The sequence below is a fragment of the Cupressus sempervirens genome, chromosome 10 (assembly GCF_028749045.1).
Source record: "Cupressus sempervirens isolate cs-2001-9-10 chromosome 10, ASM2874904v1, whole genome shotgun sequence".
Lineage (NCBI taxonomy): Eukaryota > Viridiplantae > Streptophyta > Pinopsida > Cupressales > Cupressaceae > Cupressus > Cupressus sempervirens.
Window position 1 is genome coordinate 918,579,627 of NC_143127.1, and position 23,450 is coordinate 918,603,076.

The window sequence follows — 23,450 nt, forward strand, 5'->3', positions numbered from 1 at the left end:
TCCATTGTGATGTCCCTTTGTATGTTTTTTTGATGTCCACTTGGATTTGGTTTTGCATTCATATGCCTTGTGTTCATATTTCTGACAGTTGTAACAATAACCTTCAAATTTCTGAGTGTTGGTGGTCTTGGTCCTAAATTCATATGCCTGATGTCCTTGCTTCTTGCATTTATTACAGTGTCCCTTGAATTTTTGCTTAGGGTTTTAATTTCCAGTGTTTCTCCTACAAACATTTATTGTGTGACCCAATTTTCCATAATGATGACAAGTGGGTTTTTTGTACTTTCCTTTATTGTTACTTTGTTCACCACTCCTAGATGATTCTTTTTACTCAGTAGTAGAATATCCCAAACCAGTAGTGTCATTCTTTGGCCTTGGTGCTTCCATTAGTTTTTCAAAGTACTTGATGGCTTCACTAGGCTTGTTAATTCCTTCTCAACCTTCAATTCATTCTGCAATAGGGTATTTTGTGTTTCCAAAGTTGTAATCTCAATGTCTTTCCTATTCAATCCTTGATTTGCAATCATCAATTGATTCATTGTATCCAATTACATATTTTCAAGCTTTTATACATTTGATGTCTTCTCCTCAAGTCTATTAGCTAAAAGTCTTTTTTCTTCCTCAATCATGGATTTGTCTTCTTCAGCTTTCTTTCTTAGTTTAGTTGTCTCACACAATAGTATTGATTGAGCTTCTTATTCTATTTTTAGGTTCCTGACTTCTTCATTTAGGGCATTGTTATTTTCCATTAGATCTACAATTTTTGCATTGAACTCTTTTGATTTCTTATCCTAAAATAATCCAATAGTGTCTACTTCTTGATATTGAGTATCATTTTATTGAATAGTTATTTCCTTTATTCTCTTTAATGAATGTTGCAGTCCATCTCTTGCCTCCTTGAGTTGATGTAGGGCAAGTTGTATTTCAATCTTCTAGTTCTCAATAGTATTTCTCAACTTGTAGACTTCCATCTTTAAGATCTTACCTCCACAGTCGTCAAACTTTTCTTTCTAGAGAACTTGGCTCTGATACCAATTGTTAGAAATGCTAATGGAAAAGTAAGTTTTGGGAGGGGTTTACCCTATTAAAGGCATACAATACTATTAGGTCTCACCTTGATTAAAGGATTTCAAACTCACAATTAATTAAGCACTTAGTTAAGAGATTTATAATTGCCTATTAGGACTACTCAGTTAAGAGATTTAATCTATATCACCTGTTAGAATGATTCAACACCTGATCTTCAATTAGCACCTTTTTGCTTAATGTTAGATCTCCTCTTTGCTAGTTGTTTCTTGATCCTTCTTATTATATCTATCCTTTCTAAACCTCTCAGTACTTGTCTCTATTCCTCTTAGATTGGTTCTTCCTTGCATAACTCTGTCATAGCTATCATAGCCACCATGAATGTCTTCTAAACTCTTATCATTTTTCTCCTTGCACATAGATAAACTTTGTAGGTTTTACCTTTCTTAAATAATCATTGGTGGAGATAGACTAGGTTAGAGTCAACACCTATGGTTGATCCTTATTGCCACCTAATGCTTCCCTTAATCTGATTGGTTGCATGCATTGCATAGGGATTCATAATATAACTCTATACTTTCTCTTATAATCCTAAATTCATGATTACATCAACCCAAAAATGGTTTACATAGAAGTTTGTTCCATAACCAATAACCATTTCATTCACTATTCACTCGACATCAATAGGCTTTGATGCTCGGCCTTCATTGTGTTCTGAATGTTGTAACTTGGCTTCTATAGAAATTGGCACTAACTATTGCTCGGCACCCAAATCACTTGGCATGTATAGACTGCTTGGCACTGGAGTGACTCAGCACATACTATCTGTTTGATACTAACTAATCATATTACTTGACATATAATGTTTGAAAGCTTATGTTTAGCATGATTTGATCTTTTCTAAATAATGACTAAGTGTTTTGTCACTATAATGTCAAAACAAAATGAGATTAACAACCAGAAGATATGGATATTTCACCCAAATTCAAAAAATTTGATATCTTTGAGTACCATGAGCCTAGTAGTGAGTTAACTAATAATACAAATTATCCAAAGAATAAAGATGAAGGCATTGAAAAAATATTCAACAATAGAATAAGAAGTACAAAAGGAAGGGATTACATGGAATACCTTGTTTAGTGAAAAGGAAAACTAGTTGAAGATAGTTCATGGATATTACAAGTTGAATTGGATATTTATGATTTAGGTCATAACACTCTTGAATCCTAATATGGGCATTAGTTCTTTTCTTACCTTAGGTGTCTAATGTAGGATCATCTTGGGTTAGTGAGCAATCTTGCATCACTCAAAAATATTTCTTACTTTTTTGTACCAGTCTGCTATTTGCAAAGTAGTCATTATTGCTTTTGGTTTTAGGTTGAGAGTAGTTGAAATCATGTGGAGACCTATCCTATATCTTTTTCCTAAGTTCACACATTCTAATGTTTCATATTCTTCAATTTTTGTGTCATTCTTTGCGGTCTCTATTTCCTGTAGTTTTCATCCAATGAGGAATACTATTTCTATTCATGTATTTATTGGTGATGATGTGGCACCTCGTGCAATTGGAAGCTGACTCCTAACACACAAGTGGTTCTATCTTAAAGTCTGTGTGATCTTATGTTGTCCTTTAATTGAGTTTTGGTTTACTCTTTCAAGACTAGACCTATAATGTAACAAAATGCTTGACTAGCCAACTTGTGGCTTAGCTATCTATATAAGAAGCTTACTTAGATGTAGGAAGGAAGAGAGAGGAAATAGAATATTTTAGATCTAGAGGATTGAATACGTGAGATTGGACTCTAAATTTTAATTCTTATTTTGTATAAGGCCGCAACCTGGAAGGCCTCACAATAAAGCATGTTGTTGATTCCGTATGTCAAGTTATATAATTACACATATTTGATTGTTGCATACAACCTCATGTTCCTTGTTGTTTATTTGATTAAGCTTCTATGTGTTACTCATAGCAAGGGTGGCTTGGGGTTTTCTCCTTGAGATACCTCACCCTTTCATTACAAATATTGCATTAGTCCAACTTGTGGTAGATCATTATTCTTATATGGACTAGATGCTTGATACTTCTTCTATGCGGGGGTATATGTGTTTGAGCTTAGTCATCAAGGACTCTTGGCATTGGCATTCAATAGTGTCTTTAGACACTGGAGCTTGAACATATTATTTTGGAAATGATTTAACTTCTAGAATTGACATAGTGATACCTTTGTCATTGATATCAATGGGGGAGAGATATGTACATGAAAAAAATCATTTGAAGAGAGTGTTGATTGAATAAGATTTGGAGATTCCTATGTATGGGGGAGATTAACACCTTCCTTATGCATTCTAGTGATTGTATGGTTGCAATTTGAATAGGAAAAACTCTTTAAAACATGTCTAAAATTGAGGTGTATGTTTACATTCAGGAGTAACATGAATGGGGGAGAAAAGGTAGATGAGGAGGAAATATATTTAGTATTCATGGTACTTAGATGTTTTTCATCTATGTTGCCATCAATTCCAAAGGGAGATATTGTTAGCATTAATGTTGATGATATTCCTATGTTGGAGTATATTAGCATTGTCAAAGATATGATTCAATGGTTATGTTTTGCATTCATGATAGTGTTTATCATTGAAGTCAACATAGTTCTTATTCTATGAAGACTATTAGAGTTAGAGAGGAATAAGTGTTTAGCATGATTTGATGATTAAAGATAATCTTATGTGCACTTGAGGATATGTTCAAGAGTACATATAGATACTATAGCTGTGAGTGCATATGGAAATATGAAGATTGGTTGGAGTTGTGAGGATTTTATTGAAGGTAGCTTTCAGATAACATTTTGGAAAGCAAGTATTTTTGTTTTAATTCTATCTCCTCATAGGAATGGAATTGTATTAAGAGGACTAATATAGAGGTTGAATCATATCATAGATGTCTTGGTTAAGAGGGAATAATTAGAAGATCATTGTTTGAAAAGTTATGAAGATTGTTAGATGAAATTTTACTTGTAATCTTGAAAATATGTAAGACTGTAATGTGACATGTATTGCAATATCTTAAGATTTTCCTATACTATTATTGTAAATTGGGAAAGCCTCAAGGACACTCAATTATTTAATATAGGGCTTGGTATAAAGGAAAGGTTATATCCTTGTCGTAAAGTATGTTTTTGATCATTGAAATCATTTGTTTGTTATGCAAACTTGAAAGTGAGATCCAATAGTGAACCTAAATGTGAATATCTTTTGATTAGAGCATAGATTGATGTGGATTGATGTATTATGAACTTCAAAGGAATTATATTGGAAAAGGAGTTGTTGGTTAGTCAGTTTAGAAATCTTGGATATGCTTATTTGGAAGATTGTCTAATGAAGATTTTTTTTGAGGCTATTTGGGTAGTGGGTTCAATTGTCTTTTTTTCAACTCCTAACAGGGTTGGCACAACTCCTTAAAGGGTTGGAATCTCCTAATAGGGATTCAAAGTCTCCTAATAAGGACTCATATGTACTAATTGTATTTCATTGATTCCTAATAAGGTTTATCCTTTCACAAATAACTTTTATATTAGTTCATCATCTTGTGGTCATCATTCCCATAAGGTTTTTCCCTCTAATAAAGGGGTTCCCTGGTTAACATATTTGGTGCTATTATGCATGGTTATCTTTCTATGATTTTTGTATCTATTGTTTACATGCTTCATGATTAATAAAGATATTGAGAGAGGTTTTAATTACACAATTGATTTACACCCACCCCCCCTCCCCCCCCCCCCCCCCCCTCTCTTAGTTATCTTGGTGGATTTTACTTTCTAACAATACACCCAAGGGGGTAGTTTTTCAATATGAAGATGTTGAAGTTACAAACTAAGTGAACCTGAGGTTGAATCTATTATAGAGAACTTCAATGAAGTCAAAGAGATGAAGAGTTGTATTTTTGTCAATACTTACATTTAATTATCTTATGTTGTATTGTTTTCTAATGTAAAATCTTATGTTTATGTGTTGTCATCAATATCAAAGGGGGAGATTGTTAGCCTCAACTGATAATAATATAAATGTGTGTTAAAGAATGATATAATTTTTTATATTGTCATTAATGTCAAGCTTTGGTTAGAAATTATGCTAATTTAGTAGAATCCCATATCATTTGATCGATGAAAAGGATTTGAAGAAAGTAGGATAAGCTACAGTGTTGATAAGTATGGTATTCAATGGGCACTTAAAAGAGTTAGATCTTGATAGTGTAATGTTGGTTTGATTATTTTACAATCATCTAATGTTTTTGATTAAGTATTGAAGATCGTGTATGTTCAAGTTACACCAACTGAACTGCATGGTGAATAAAGGAACACAATATTAATAGAGCTACTACAATTGTTACCAAGTGCCTGGCCAAGAAGAGTTGAAGTTTAGTGTTAACCAATTAATTTAAGGGTTAACTAAGTGATGTATTTCCAAAGTAATTTTTTTGTGTTCATTGAGTATTAACATGAAGAAAAAGTTAATAAAGTATTTAATCTAAGGCTCACATTTGGTAGAAATTAAGAATGTTTGAGAAGTTTCGAGGATAACATCAAAAAAATTATGAGATCAATGATTGGATAAATTCAAAGAATATATATTGAAGGAGAATTAACAATTGAAATGGAGCACAAAGTTTAAAATGGAACTATTTACTTAGAGTCTAGATTTAATGAATTTGAGATCTACGATCATGGTTGAGCAACAAAATCTGTAAGATTCTAGACCAACAAAGTTTTCTATTTAAGGGGAAGAATAATAATGTTCTTTTTGCTAATCATACTGATATAAAATTCAATTATTTATGAAGTTGAAAAAGAAGGAAGACAAAAAGTGAATTGAGCATAACAATAATGAGAAGATCAGATAGAGGAAGCATTAAGTTAAAGTGTGAGTATGTAAATCAACCAAAAAGAGATCAAAAGGAAGAGATAGAGTGAAGTAGAGATATGAAAAAGCAATTTAGTGCTAAAACCTAACATACTGCTTGATTGTTACTTTCTTATCATTATAGAAGAAAAATATTTTGACCAAGTTGATCTAACAAATCTTTGAAATCTTGTATGGTAGCATCCAACAATGATGTTTTGTAAGTCCTTTAGATTAGGCCACACTTTAGAAATGTCAAGGAGTGATAAGGTCTACATGATATTTGGTGAAAACCCTCTAAAAAGGTAACACTAAAAATATGCATGTAACTTTTAACAAGGTTGGTTCCTAAAAAAGCTCACTTCAAAAGAGTGAAATTATTTGGGTTGCCACTTTCCAGGTGGTTTTTCCATTTACAAGGTTTCGACATTAAATATATGTGTCAAATGTGTGAATGCCTATTGCGTTAAAAGTTTATTTTCATGGTAATTATTCAATTTTGCAAAGCGGTATATGCTAAGTGATCTCTTTGATGTTTGGTATAGTGAGGTAGCAGTAAGATAACAATTTGATGAGTATTTTTTACAAGTTTGATTTGAGATGTTGAATGTGGTTACTAGGTTATTTATCTAAAAGTTTATGAAATTTGAATTGGTACTAAAGTGTTTTAAGGCATGTAGGATAATTGGATATAACTGATTCACTCCCCCTCTTAGTTATCTAACATAAAAAGGTTCAACTTTTTAAGAGAATATTCTATGTGTCCTATATGAATGACATGTCGTACTTTTCCAATGATCCAGCAAATTATCTAAGGTGAGCATTTCATATTTAAAAAAATTATTGGGTTTTATTTCTTTGAAAACCCTGGGATATTAGAAGGAAAGAATATTACATTATCTCCCCAATGCATCATCTGACATGAATAAATATTAAATTGGGCGTTGAACTTTACATAATTTGGTAAATATTCACAAAGGCTTATCAACAGATAGATTCTTCAAGGAACTTTTATGTTAACACACTAATCGTCCATAGGCATTAAAAATTGAGTAAGGTTGTAAGACAATTTGTCCAATCTACAAACTTAACCAACAAGGATCATTACAAGTGTATGTCCAAAAGGGTAAGATAGTGGTATCAATTCAAAATGAAAAATTGAATATTGGTTAGTCTACCAATAAATGTTTAGAATAACTAAGATGGGGGGTGAATCAATTATCCAAGGTCCAAATGTACCAATTAAAAAAATAAACACTTAAACAACTTCAGATCTTAACATTCCATAGCTTTGTCTCTATAGTCAACTTTCAATAACATCAACTAGCAGTCCACTGTCCCAAATATAATAGTCTTTCAAAATGTAAACATTAATTAGTAAAAAATCATAAATAACATCCACATAATTTTCATAGTAGGATTTAATGTGGAAACCCAATTTTGGAAAAACCACCAATAATATGTCACCAATTTTCCACTCTTTTGAAGTGAGCTCTATTAGGAGCTAACCCTATTAAAGGTTACAAAATACACTATTAAATGTGACCTTGTCAAAGGATTTAATCACCATATTAAGAGTGGCCTAGTTAGAGGACTTATGACCATTCCATTAGAATGTCACCTCGATTAAAGGATTTAGATATGACTGTTAGGTCAACCTTGATTAAAGGATTTCAAATACTGATAAAATGGATAGAAAGTAATAGCAAGTTTTAATCTGTCAAGTACAACTCACTTTGCATATACAAATCTTATTTTGGCTTATAAGCTAATCCACTAGCAGGCCTTCATTGTCATCTCAGTGTCTGATTCACTTGCCAACCTTTCAAGCAACTACTCTTCCCCTCCACTAAATTCATATAAGCCTTCTTCTTAAAATTGTGAGTCAATAACATGACCAACTACTCCAACCTTCAAAAAAACCCTTGTTAAAATTAGCCCTTGTACCTCCTTAAATAAGTAATTTTGATCTTTTTTTGCTTAAACACCACCATAGATTATGATCAAATTCAACACATATAATGAATCTATCCATCTTCTTGTTCATCCTCTTCTTTTCTAGAAACTTATATTTTAAATTAGTCCATTGACCACTTACCTAGCCCTTTCCTAGCATTAAATGATCTAACTCCTCAATCCTTATCTTCAACACACTTCCCATATTCCAAGAAATCAACTCTATTGGGTAGAAATTACAATTTCTCATAAACTATCAAAATATTGTTCCTCAACCAACACTATGTTCTAACACTTAGTCAACACTAGGTTACTCGGTCACTACTAGATTTCTTGCTCGGCACATATACTGTCACTCAATCAATGCTAATGCTCGATCAACATTAATTATGCTCAGCGTTACTGTGGCTCGTTCAACACTAGCATCACTTGGCTTATACTTCAAATTCCTTAATTTTCTACTTTGTTTCTCGGTCAATCCTATGCATTTGGTTTGTCTTTCATTACTTCTTCAAGGCTTTAATATTACCATGTTCTCCACTTGCAACATGATTTAAACAATCTCTTTATCTTTTCAAAGTCCAACTAATCAAGTGTCCATTTATAGTTCCTCTTCATAACTCAACCTATCCTCTAGGTATTTTTGTTATGAACAACTTCTCAAATCTTCTTCATCAATCAAATAGATATGATACTTAGATTAGATAGAAAATTATCTCACCAATAAGGTTTGACATCAATGACAACATAGCAATTGTTCCAATTGTATTTTCCAACAATCTACCTCTTTAGCATTGATGGCAACACCTCTAGTTGAAACAAAAAACTTGTATAGTCTTGAGTAAACACCCTCAATGTGCAGTATCAAATATTCATTGATATCCTTAGTTTCATTCTAATTCTTATCTTTGTGTCCAACAATCTCTTTCTTTAGTTTGATTCTAATTCTCACCCATGCAACTCGGATATGCAACACATAAACTCTCTCTATTCAGATCATGAAATCAATTAGATTCTTCTGTATTGTTGACAAAACCTTTCATTCAGTTTCTTCCTCTTAGTAATCTATTCCTCTTTCTTATGGTAACTAACTTTCATTATCTCCCTCTGGATAATCTCTCCCTCTTTGACAACAATGCCAAAGACATTTCAACTTATTCATCTTTTCATGTAAATATCCTCATGTTAGTTTGTATTTCATCTTTTATCATTTTTGTATGATTGATTCATCATTATGTTTTTCTTCTTCACTACTACCTGAGGAACGTCCTACAGTAGGATTGTCTGCATCAATTTGTAAGATAATTTGATCAGCACATTTGATGCAAAGCACCATTTTTTCTTGAGTAACTTTGTCTAGGGTAATCACCCCTAATTTACCTCTTTGATATTCATGAGCATCTTAAGGTAAAGCTTTAGTGAATATATCAATGATTTGCTTTGTAGTGTTCACATACTCCAATTTCAATTCTCTGTTTTAACTAGCGCTCTCAAGTAATGATACTTGATAACAATATGCTTGGTCTTTGTGTGCATTATAGAATTCTTTGATATGTTAATAGCACTAGTGTTATCACAATAGATATCTACTGGATCATAGTCCACTGATATAACTGAGAGGAGGGGTGAATTAATTATCCAACTAATATCACAATTAACAACCTTAAACAATCTTAACCATATGAGTAATATAAACTAAAACCACAATAAGATATTCATACACAATAACACTAGATATGTTAACTAGGGAAACCCTTGATTGGAGGGAAAACCGTGGTGGGGATGGTAGCCACAAGATGATGTACTAATATAAATATTCCTTGTTAGAGGATAGACCCTATTAGGAGTCTATTACAACATTCAGTACATATGAGTCCCTGTTAGGAGAATTTGAATCCCTATTAGGAGATTCCAGTCCTGTTAGGAGTTGTGGAAGATAGTTGGACCCACTACCCAAATAGCTTCAAGGGCAAGACCAATGAACCCACTGTCCAAATGATCTTTGTATTATTCCTTGCAAAATAATAGAACTAAAATGTACTTTATTCCTTTGTCTTTGTCCTATCAACCGAGCTTCTGCTCCTTCAGATCTTGTAACCAGATCTCAAATATCACATCCAATAATCCCTTGGATCACTTACACACATTCAGTAAGCACTCTACTTCTTTTTGCACTTCTTGCAACAATGGAATACACTGCAACACACTCTTCAATTAAGGAAAACATCTTTCCTTTATACCATATCTTCATAATAATTCCTTGAGTCAGCCTTGAGGCTTTCCCAATTAATTAAAATAAGATAATTAATTAATTACAATTACAATAGCACTATCAACTCACAATCTTGTTGCCTAATTTTAATTCCTTATGTTTCTTCTTTAGGATTTTGAAGTCAGCTCAAGTGTCGTGTATTGAGTGTGAGTCTAGATTGCCCATAGGATGGCCTTTCTTCTCATCTTTCCTTTGAGATAATTGATGTAGGAAACCATATGAGAAAATTCCCAATTCATGGCTAGGTGATTAGGTTTTGCAAGGGTTTGGTAGGCATTTTCCTAATAAGAAGAAGGCATGGATATTTCTAATGATTCATAATTCCTTGTTCCTAATCATGTCTAAGACAAAGATTCATGTTGAGAAGAAGTTCTTCATCTCTAAAAGTTTCTAATTCCATGATCAAATATCTTTACCTAGAGAAAGATAATTTATCATGGGCATATATAGAGAAAATGTGATAGAGGACATCGCAAAATGAAGTTAAAGACAATATGCAAATCATGAGAATAAGGTACAAGCGAGAATTAGTTGGATTCAATAAAAAATGAAAGTTAAAAAATGCAATAATGGTGAAGGAACATGGTCAAAGGTGGTGAAGACCAAGGTTTGAAATTGAATTGATGAATCAAAACATGTCTGATCGTCCACATCACCAAGTTGAAAAGTTGATTGAATGAAGAACATATGCTATTGGCCAGTTGAAAAGTCAAACACTTACCTGTTAGACTGGGTCCCATTGTAATATTAAAAGAAATTTGGATGCTTTCAGTCATTAAATTAGAAAGTGATCCACAGAAATTGTTGTCTCACTATGTGAAGTTGCTCAACCATTATTCTATGCAATGAAGCAAGGAGATGACATGTATCCAGTAGGCCATCACATTTCATAAGGTACAGTCAAAACCTAGTCATGAAGTGCCATGAAGGAAAGAAAGTTAACATTAGATTATTTGAGCAATTAATTACCGCCATATGTCTGCCATGATATAATTGGTTGGAAAGAGGGACCTGTGCCACAAAGAAAAAAGAGACTTAACATTATTTTTATTACCGTCTTCTAATTAAAGAAAGATCTGTGTATGTCACCTTCTTGCTATGTAAGTTGTCAGGAAAAATATCATAGTGACAAAAAGACAGTAAGACACGTGTACTCGGTGGACCTACATGGAAATTTATAAAGGAAACACAATGTTTGAATCATAATTGTCAATTTAAAATTGATGACCAAATTTTAAAAAATGCAGTTACCATTGGAATATGAAACAAATAGTTTGGTGCAAAACAACACAAATATGAAGAAGAAACAATTTTCACATGATTTTCTAAGATTGCAAGAAGCTAAAAAGCCATGGAATGTTTTCAGGAATATCTCTGATTTAGAATTAGTAGTGGAGAAGATGACACATGTTCGCATGACTGGATAATTTCATATTTGTTTTACTTTTTATTTTGTGACTGTTGCTTTGCCAGAATTAGAAAAGGATAATAGTAGACTATAAATGTAATCTCATTTGACATTACAAAGGTTGGAAAACTTGAGAGTGAATAGTTATGTAATTCCATTTGCAGTATTTTCTTTCCATGTTTTGTGGTCCATGCATTAGATAGCTTTGCACTTAGAGTTGAAAGAAAATTGTGTATGATCCTATAAATAATCAGATGGATTCTACTTTGTTTTGATATTTGCAGTACAATAATTCCAGTTGCTGCTTCATATATAATTATGTTTCTTCTCTTAACAGTTTCCTACATGTTAGATAATTGATTGGGGATTAAAGAATGATATATGTGAATCTATTTTGTATTTGTTGAATTCCATTTCAATCAAGTCTAATAGTTAAAGCAATTCCACTTTCCTTCATATGCATAATCCTTTCTTTCCTACTTCCACATTTAGATGAGTAATGTACATTTAGAATAGAATTAGAAGTCAAAAAATATCAAGATAATCTATTGTAATCATTCCATTGAGTGTAATAGGTTATTCATATACATCTTGCCTGAGTTGTTTGTGTCTACAAATAATTTGGTTATCCTTTATTGCTCTTAGGTTAAGAGTTTATAATAGAAAGAATTTATGATCACATAAAGACATATTCATTACATATTATTGTAAGAATTATAGGGAGTTGTACCTAATCAATTCAGAGGGTAGTGATAGAATATATACACTAACCTAATTTTTGGTAAACATCCTTTTGTATTTCCAAGCATTGGGTATCAAAGAGTCAAGATTATCAAATCTAATAGGAGGACAAACTGTTAACCAACAAGTCTATACAAAACTTCACATGCGTGATACTAAGGCTTGCACACTCAATGACATTATTAGCTGACTGTCCTCTATCACTTTCAGACTACACATCTCTTCATTACATTCCAAATGTAAGATAGCCAACAAATATCAGGAACTACTTTCCCAATATTGTGTCTTTGAACTACTCTTTATAAATTAGGTACAACTTTTGTACATCTTTGACTTAGAATCTATGCACTTAACCACATCATCAAGACATTATGTTGTACAAATCCATAATTGCAAATGACAAGACAATCAAACCTTTGTCTGTACCATCAAGATATTTGTCTGCTACTCAGCCAATTTTTATAGAAACCATGCTATGTTGACATCAATGAAAAACACAGTCATGAATGCAACATATTAATACTCTCCATTGCTTAAGATACTCCCTAAAGTAGTATCATCAGCATTCATGTTAAAAATCTCCCCCTTTGGCATTAATGGCAACATAGATGAAAAAATCTAAGTTCCAAGAATACCACATAGTAATTTTTTGTTGCTTCTATCCTCATCTCATGCATACTCTCCCCCATGATTTAGGAAATAATTTTCATGCATATTCTCCCCCATTGACATCAATGTCAAAGACCTCAATCTCAATGTACCTATTGTTAATTAGCTGCTCCAAGTCATCAACCAACTCGAGTGTCCAAAGACACTATTCAATACCAAATACCAAACAAGAGTCCTCAATGACTCAATACATACCAAATACTCCCCCATATGGGAAGCATCAACATTCAATCCATTCAAACAATAGTATTTTGCACCACTAGACTGATGCAATCTCTTCATCACCTACTCACAAGTAGGCATGGGCATAACCCCAAGCATACCTCTCAATTACTCAAAAGCATCTTTAGGCAAAGGCTTTGTAAAGATATCTTCAATCTGATCCTTAGTACTTACATACTCCAATCTAATCTACTTTTATTTTGCTTTCTCTCTCAGAACATGATACTTAATAGATATGTGCTTAGTCTTAGAATGCAATATAGGATTTTTAGACAAACTCATTGTACTTTTGTTATCATAGTAAATGATAACAGGTTCTTCAATCTCAATTCTGATATCCTTCAACATCTACTTCATCCACATAACTTGATTACAGTTGTTTGCTGTTGCAACATACTCTGCCTCAGTTGTATTCTGAGAAATACAATCTTGCTTCTTACTTGACCAAGAAACCAATCTTCCTCCAAGAAAGAATGTTCCACCACTGGTGTTCTTTCTATCATCCATACTTCCTTCCTAATTAGCATTAGTATATACACAAAGTGTGAAATCACTCGATCTATCATACCAAATTTCATAATCATATTGTAAGTGAAACCTAACCTTTCGGGAGCACACATAAACAAGAAAACACTAGTTGTTCTTATGCCTATCAAAGATTCAAAAAAAATAAAAATAAGTAATGTTACTTGAGTTTTACAACTTAATACAACTGAAAACAAAGAGTTTCCACACAACCTCAAAGCAGCTCAACAAGGGCGCCCATAAGAGGCCTTGTTGGTGTACTTTAGATTGAAGGGATGTGAGTGTGATCTCCCCAAATACAACTATGGATTGAATCCCAATGTAAAGCAAATGTAATATAGAGTATGTGAATCTAGACTAAATGAGTGTAGAAAACCTTCAAGAAATGGCTATGAGTAAGCCAATCTCAAAGGATTCTAAGATGTGAAATGGAAATGCAATGAAGCAAACTAGCAATAGTAAGCTATCATTAAAATGCAAGCATAAGTGCAAGAAATATAACATCTACCAAAGGGGTTAGTAGCAAATATGCAAATCACTAAGAAAGTTCTAACTCTATACTAGCATGATAACAATGCAAATGAGGGAGATGTAAAATGCTTGAGACAAGGGCTCTATTTATAGGTTTGAGAGAGGCCTTGGGGAGGTGGAATCTATGTGGCATCCACATAGGTGCCACAAGAGAGACACATGGACTAAGGGGACAAGCCATGCAAAGGTCAACATAAGCATTTTGAATGAAAGTGATGGTTCAAGTCTTTCTCACACATGTGTAAGAAACCTTGGAGAAAGGAAAGGGGGAAAAATGTGTAAGAGGTGTGAATAAAATAATAAAATGAAAGCTTTATTGGATCTTGAGTTGCTCATGCATGTGTGAGTAAATACTTAGGAGCTAAAAGGCATTTAGAAAGGTGTTTAGGATTAATTAATGGGTAGGCTTAGAAGGATGAGAGTGATGGGTGTAGACTAGATTTTTAGGGTGGGATTAGGATTAAATTAGATAAGATTTAACTTAATGATAGGATTAAAGAATTTAATAAAGTGGAGGGAATTAAATGAATTGAGATGTATTTAAAAGGGGATTTATGGAGCACCATGCATTAAATAAATTTAACACATTAAGGGGGGAAGTATTCAAATCAAATTTAAATACATTAGGGAAGTGAACCCATTTAATTAAAACAATTTAATTAAATAAGTAGAAGAATATAACAAAATCTAATTAATTAATTATAGTGTCAAGGGAGATATTAAATCAATTAATATAGCATCTAGGACAATTTTAAGTGTCTACACATATGTCCCTTTTAGATATCTGAAAATGATATTCCTTAGGATTAGCTTGAAATTTAGCTATAATCCCAACTACATTTGCTATATCTAGTCCAGTGTGAGTTAGATACTGCAAACCTCCAATCATGTATGTATACTTCTTCTACTCCACTGCAGGTGTCTCATCTTTGTTGGATAACTTGTGACCAATTATCATAGGTGTGCCAATAGGTTTAAAAATTTCCAAACCAAACCTTTTCAACAAATCTTTTAGGTACTCAGCTTGTGAAATGAATATACCATCATTATTCTACAAAAATCTGTAAACTTGGGAAAAACTTCATTTCTCCTATCATGCTCATTTCAAATTCATTCTTCATCTCCTTGGAAAAATTATTACTAGCTTCATCATTACCTCCCAAAATGATGTCACAAAAAATTATTACAAGAATTAGCAATCCATTTTCAATTTCTTTTAGATACAATTTACTATTTGTCATGCCTTTAGCAAATCCAAGCTTTGCCAAGTAATTGTCCAACCTTGCATACCAAGTTCTCAGTGCTTGCTTCAAACCATAAAGAGCTTTCTTTAATTTGCACACCATGTCTTTGTATTCTTATAAAGGAAAACCTTTAGGATGCTCAATATAGACCTCTTCTTCTAGTTCTCCATTTAGAAAGGTTGATTTAACATCCATTTGATAAACCTTGAATTTTTTGTTCACTACATAAGCTAGGAACATCCTTATTGCTTCCATTCTTGTTACTGGTGCATATGTTTCCCCATAATCAATGCCTTCTTTCTAAGAATAACATTTACAAACAAGTCTAGCCTTGCTTCTCACAACTTCTCTTTGCTCATTCATCTTATTGCTGAAAACTCATTTTGTTCCTATCACATTCTTGTCTTTTGGTCTAGGAACTAACTCCCATGTATCATTCTTTAATATCTGATCTAATTCTTCCTCCATTTCTTGGATCCAATGATTATCTTTGACTACTTCATCTACACACTTGGGTTCAACTTGAGATATCAAACAAGTCTCCTCATTAACTTTGTTCCTTGTCATTACGCCTTTATCTTTACTTCTAATTATCTACTCAGGAGGGTGATTCTTTGTCAAATTCCTATTCAGGGTAGGAGTTGACATCTCAACTCTATCTCTTCTCTAGGTTTAGAACATTTTTCTCCTCTATGCTCAAAAGTTAGCACACCATTCTATAGTCATTGTTAGTCTTGAACAAAACTTTAGCATTCTATCTAACAATTCCAAAGTTAATCTCTTCTTCATCTGAATTATAATGTACCATCTTTTCTTTAGTTCCAAACTTCTCATCAATCCTTACATTTACACATTCAATTATTGTCTTAGTTCTATAGTTGAAACTTCTATAAGCTTTACTTTTCAATGAATAGCCAAGAAACATACCTTCATCAGTTCTTGGATCAAACTTACCAATGTCATTGTCTCTCTTAATATAACATTTGCTTCAGAATATCTTGAAATATTTGACTAATGGTGAATGTCCACACCATAGTTAATATGGTGTCTTGTCCATACCTTTTCTTATCTATACTCTATTAAGAGTATATACTATTTTAAATTAACTTCTTCTCTCCAGAATGTCTTAGAAACATCATTCTCAAATAACATCTCTCTAGCAACCTTTGCTATAGACTTATCTATTCTCACAGAAATCCCATTTTGCTCAAGTGTTCTAGGTGCAGATAGTTGTCTTTTGATCCCATTTTCTTCACAAAATATGTTAAATTCTCTAGAGGCGAATCCTCCTCCTCTATCGAATTTCAAACACTTAATCTTAACACCAGATTCATTCTCAACTCTATTCTTAAATATCTTAAACTTCTCAAAAACTTTAAATTTCTCTTTAAGAAATGCTACCCACATAATTCTAGTGAAATCATCAACAAAAATCATAAAATACCATTCACCATATAATCCTCTTGTTCTAGAAGGACCACTCAGATCTGTGTGGCTTCTCTGTAATAGTGAACTTCTTGCTAGGGAATGATACTTTCTTTTGCTTGGTCAAAATACATTCCTTATACACAACATCAGTAGGTTTAACAATCTTAGGCAAGTCTTTGACTGCAAAAGTGCTACTAACCTTCACAATATTATCAAAGTTTATGTGACATAATCTTCTATGCCACAACTAACTATTATCCACTTTAGCTACGAAACATGTCATCTCAGTAAGATTCAACTAAAATACATTACCTCTAGATCTAGTGCCAGTTCCAATCATCTTACCACCTATGTCTTTAATAGTGCATGTCTTCTCAGTGAACTATGATAGATAACCCTTGTCCACCAACTATCCAACACTCAACAAGTTATGCTTTAATTCGTAATACCCCAAAATTGGCTCATTTCCATTATACCAATTTTGGTCTACCTGATCAAAGCTAGAGTCTCATCTCATTAGGCAAATTCTTGTCCTGACATTCGCTACTTGACTTAATTGTCAGATGCAAAAAACTCTAATCTGCATTCATCATAATAATTATTTAATTCCTATAGTATTTACTTATATTAGTCACATTGAAACCTATTTGATTTAAATTTAATTTAATCTAAAGTATTTATACTTCATTAAATTAAATTATCACCTAAGACTAATGTACTAAGGGATTAAATTTATTTAATTTAATAATTGTACTTATTTTAATTAATTGAATATGATTATTCAATTAAATGGAAAATGCATTTATGAGATCATATCTCACTTATTAAATTAAATAATATCTTCAAAATCCTCTCTTCAGTTCTAAATGGAAACTTTGAGTGAACTACTTCTCAAAATTAGAATCAATCCAGTTAACTTACTCTCTCACTCATGGCAAGTTCAGTTAATTGCTCATCACATTCAGATTAGAAACAGTTCACTTCACCTGCACAAGGAAGTTTCCTCAATCATTATTGACAATGGAGGACAATTCAAAAACAAAGACCTCAAGGAACTATGCAAGAAATTCAAAGTCACACAACATTGGTCTTCCATTTATTACCCCCACAGTAATGGCCAAGTTGAGGCATCCAATAAGGCGATCCTCAAAATTCTTCATCGCACAGTCAACAAATCAGGGAGAGACTGGCACCTCTAGATTAATCTAGCCCTGTGGGCATATAGGACAAGCATCAAAACTCCAACAGGCACGACCCCCTTTGCTTTGGTGTATGGGGTAGATGTTGTGCTTCCAATTAAGGTCAAGATTCCTACCTTGAGAATCTCTATGAAGGGCCTTATTACTGATGATGACTACAGGATAGCTCAGCTTCAAGAGCTTGTGTTACTGGATGAATGTCAACAAGTGACATGTGATCATCTGTGAACATATCAACAACGAATGTCAAGAAGCTACAATCAGAGGGTCAAGCCATGTGACTTCTAGCTAGGTGATCTCATCCTAAGAGAGAACCCTAAGAATCAATAGCAACGAGTCCAAAAAGGGAAGTTTGAACCAAACTAGCTCAGTCCTTACATCATTACTACAGTATATGGATTCAGTGCCTACCAGCTTTCCACAAACAAAGGAGAAGTGCTCAAAGAACCTAACAACACTCTCCACCTGAAGTAGTTTTACTATTGATTTGATATTAGTAGCTCTTTGTACATATCTATGTCCTGAAAAAATCATAAAATTTTGAAAAAGTCCTGAAAAAATTGTGACCCTGGTGAAAACCTAGAATAGGTGACTTAACACCAAAAAAATTAAAAATTCCAAAAAAATTACTCTTTTCAAGATTCTCCTAATAAAATCTCTTTTGCAAAAATCACCAGTTGTTTCAACTATGTCTGCCTACTATTGTTGATGTCACATTTTGAGCTTCCTTTATGGAAGATCTCTTTTGCATCAGTCAGCAGTCGTCTTGGCTATGTCTATCTACTATTGCTTAGTCCTCCTAGGTTCTTCACCTCGAATATTCCTCTTTCACCTCAGTCACTAGTTATTCTAACTGCATCTACCTACTATTGTCACCCTACTAAAGAGATTTCATTAAAACATGTTCTGGACACTAATACTTGACATCAATCCTATAACACAAAATTGAACGTAAAATGACATACTTGTTTGGATATGTTGAGCTTTTTCTTTGTTTTCTTTTCTTTCGCTTTATCATGTCTCCTCGAGTGACTCAATGATGTTATCTTTGACTAGAGAAGTAATGACTAGGGCCATGATCCTTTTTTTTGTGCTTTTTGTTTGCAGTTTAGTTCCAAAACACCTAAAACATTCATGAAAGAGGGGTGTCCACTATAAGAGCCTTCATCTTGTGTTGGATGGCCATGTGTGCCTCAACTCCTCTCAATTGGATAATCAGTAAGATTGGTACTTTCCCTTATCCGTTGAAGTGAATTCTTCATGCTTCAGTAATATCTAATACTCATCCTGCTAAGTGAATGTATGGGTCACTGCGAGTACAAATTATGAATGTTGTCCTAGGATATAGATGCAAAGGCCATTGTGGACATACTATTTATTGATTTCTTAGCATAAGAAGGATCTTCTGTGTGTTTGGTGTGTCTACATGCAAGCAATATTCTGGTCATCCTAGCACCTATGCTTTGATGCTTTTGTTAACTTGCTTTATTAAAACCGACAAATGTTATGATCATTCTGGCTTCTTGTGCCTCAAATGCTTACATTTAATCCTGATAAACCTATGACATATGTCCTATTCATATTTCCACGATTGCAAAGTTAGTGGTAATTGTAGGATGCTTAAGCTTTGTTTATGTCTAGTGATGATAAATTGTCGAGGCTCAGTAACTAGACCTAGGGTTGCATTTAATATAGTTTGGCATCACATAAATCACTTGCATAAGCACACAATTTAGTAATAATTATGTCTCTATTCTTCATGATGAGGGATTGGGAGTCTCTTCCAACGTATCTAGATTCTTCATGACTACACAAGTGTTTGGTTTGTTGGTTCGCGCCCCTTGATGAAATACCTATCATTGTCAAGCAAAAATACGCAACACTGCATAAGATGTTAGTTTATTTCCATATGCATTGAATCCATATACTCACATCATCTACTCTACATAATCATAATCACATCATATCAAAGTGAGCATGCATCCATCACATAACACATTCATCTCATCAATATCTCATGTACATCAAAGTAAAATAGACAAAGACAATGACATGTTTACAAGAATACTCAGCTCAAAATCTCGTATGTATATATATATATCAAAAAAATGTGTTAGTACAAAAAAATGGGCACTACTCGAGCATTATCGATCAAAATCGTACAAAATGGTGCTAGCACACCAATGGATACATAACCAGGATCAAAATCAAGGATCAAAGTAATTAGGAGAAAACTGTGGCTTGTGTCATCAGCCCCTGCAGCTAGAGGAGGGAGAAGAGGCAGTATATCTAGTCTCACTAGAGGACGAGCACCCCTAAAATCTTGGGCATACTGAGAAAATCGAGGAACCTATTGAGCCTCATCAGGCACAACTGTACAGTATGCTGAGAAATCATAAGTTGCTCAAGACATTTGCAATTTGACATCATTTTGCAGCATCTCTGCCCTCCACTTGACTATTTGTACCTGCTCCCATAGTCTTAAGATCTCCTAACCTTACTCAGCTAGCCATGCATCTCTCACTACCACTACAATTTGTAACTCTCTAATCTACTGGGAAGCCTGTCAGATATGCTCCCTCTATCGCCAAAAAATCTCTAAGGATCCTATGGTGGGCTACTCCTACATCTCCTCATCAAGCATCTGAAGTGCCTTCTAAGTGGGTGCCTGCTCCTCCACCCTCAGCCTCTGTCACCGTCTATGCCCTCTGTTGCTACTCCTAGCCCCTAGATATGATCACATCTATCGTGTAGGGATCTCCACCTGCCTAACCCTTTGCCTCACCTTTGGTAGTGGGCCCTATGCTACCTACTATTGGGGAGCCTACTATGGGGGAGCTTGACGCTACTCTACTAGTGCTTGTTGTGGGCCTGGCACTACTCCCCCCAAGGGATCTGTAAATCGTGGGATGGGGTGACCAATAAGATATGCCTGATATGTTGTTGTCATGCCTACATTGGCTACCTCTGGATGGTAGTCCCACTGTGTCGCAACTAGGTTGCACACATTGATCATCGATCGCCCTGCATCTAGTCTCACCAGCTATCCCCATGTTAGATCCTTCACGACTCGTGCATAGGCACAAAACTCCTAGGAGATTTCCTACTACCTCCCATATTGCCTCCATACTCAGCTGATGGAAAACTGCTCAATAATCTGTGTAGTCCTACCTACCGGTAGCCATGAGCTAAACATCTAGCTGAGCTCATCAAAAGCTTATCAATTGGTCTCCATCATCAACTTTGAAACCAATCTTATCTCTTGATTTGTGCATCATACTTTCTAATTTTCTTTGAATTGAACATGTTGCTCGCACATTCATTCAAAGAGGGGCAAAATGTAATACCCCAAAATTGGATCCTTGTCATTATACCAATTCTGGTCTACTTGATCAAAGCTAGAGTCTTATCTCATTAGGAAAATTCTTGTCCTGACATTCACTACTTGACTTAGTTGTTAGATGCAGAAAACTCTAATCTGCATTCATCATAACAATTATTTAATTCCTATAGTATTTACTCATATTAGTCACATTGAAACCTATTTGATTTAAATTTAATTTAATCTAAAGTATTTATACTTTATTAAATTAAATTATCACCTAAGACTAATGTACTAAGGGATTAAATTTATTTAATTTAATAATTGTGCTTGTTTTAATTAATTGAATATGATTATTCAATTAAATGGAAAATGCATTTATGAGATCATATCTCACTTATTAAATTAAATAATATCTTCAAAATCCTCTCTTCAATTCTAAATGGAAACTTTGAGTGAACTACTTCTCAAAATTAGAATCAATCCAATTAACTTACTCTCTCACTCATGGCAAGTTCAATTAATTGCTCACCATATTCAGATCAGAAATAGTTCACTTCACCTACACAAGGAAGTTTCCATCTTAACTGAATCTTTGCTTCAATCCTGACCGTCGATCCCAATTGATCTCACCCGTTGATGGATTTCAGGAATTCTATTTAAGGGACTCATAATTCCTCATCAAGGGGGTTGAATTGAATTGATATCAAATTGTTGTTGAAATTCATACTCACTTAGCTCATGCATTTGCACACGTTTACATTCCTAGCTTAATCTCATTTAGTTAAAATATGTATATGCTCAATCTAGTTCATTTTACATGTTCTTAGCTTAATTATATAACACATTTAGAATACTTTGCACGTTCATCTAGACTAGCCTCATTTCTTTAAATCCTTCATTCTTAGAGGGTCTAGTTGCCTACACCTCAAATTTGAGGGCATTAACAGGCAAAAATCATTCTAGATAGAAGGCAATAGGTCATCTTGTAGGACTCTTCTTAGGTGAACAACCTCATGTTTATTCCAAGATGAATTCACATATAAGGACCATGTTGAAGTGTGTGCGTTAACAGAGGCCACATTCCACACATACATAATCCATCAACAAAATAGACATTATTAGTGTTAGTTTTACCATCAAAAGTAATGGATCCAATTCTTGTTATATGACAAGCTACATTTTTACCAACTCTAACAATACCTCCATCATGATTCTAGAACTTAACAAACTTATTCATATCAGTAGTCATGTGATGTAAACAACCACTATCAATTATCCAATTAGACTTCTTTTCCACTTGGGTAACTAGAGCTCTTTCTTCTCTAATTTCTCTATCAAGATCATCTTCCTTGATAGCCACAAATTCTAATTCATCATCACTTTCACTTTGACCTTTCTCATCAGATTCTTCATTTTCATTTGCATACAAACAATTTTTATCTCTATCTCTTGTAGAGTTAAACTTTCCCTTATACTTTTTCTCTCTGTTAGGACATTTAGATGCATAATGACCAAATTCATTACAAGTCCAAGATTTAAAGATTTTCTTACCATCTTTTTCTCTTCTCACCAGAAGGGTTATTCCTTAATCTTTTTGTCTTCATCAGCTCTATTGTTTCCAGCAAAATCTCCATGAGTGCTTGCACTCCTTTTCAAATTAAGTTGAATGTTTAGGGCACTAAAGCTTGTTTTAACTCTTGCAAGTTCTCCAGATTGTCTCAAATATACTTTTGTTGATTCTAATCTTCCAAGTAATGTTTCCCTTGTGAAATTCTTAGTGTAGGGCATCACGAGCTAAATCATCTGAGCTATTGGCTTGAATGGTGTTGTCAAACTTTTTAAGATCTTCCATCTGACTTCATCATCTTCCTTTGTTCCACCATGAGACTGAATTCTTGCAACAACTTTTGATATTCTACCAACATAACTTCTTACATATTCATCTTCCATCATTCTAGCATCTTGAAATGCACATATCCAATTTATAATCTCATTCTTTTTGCATGAT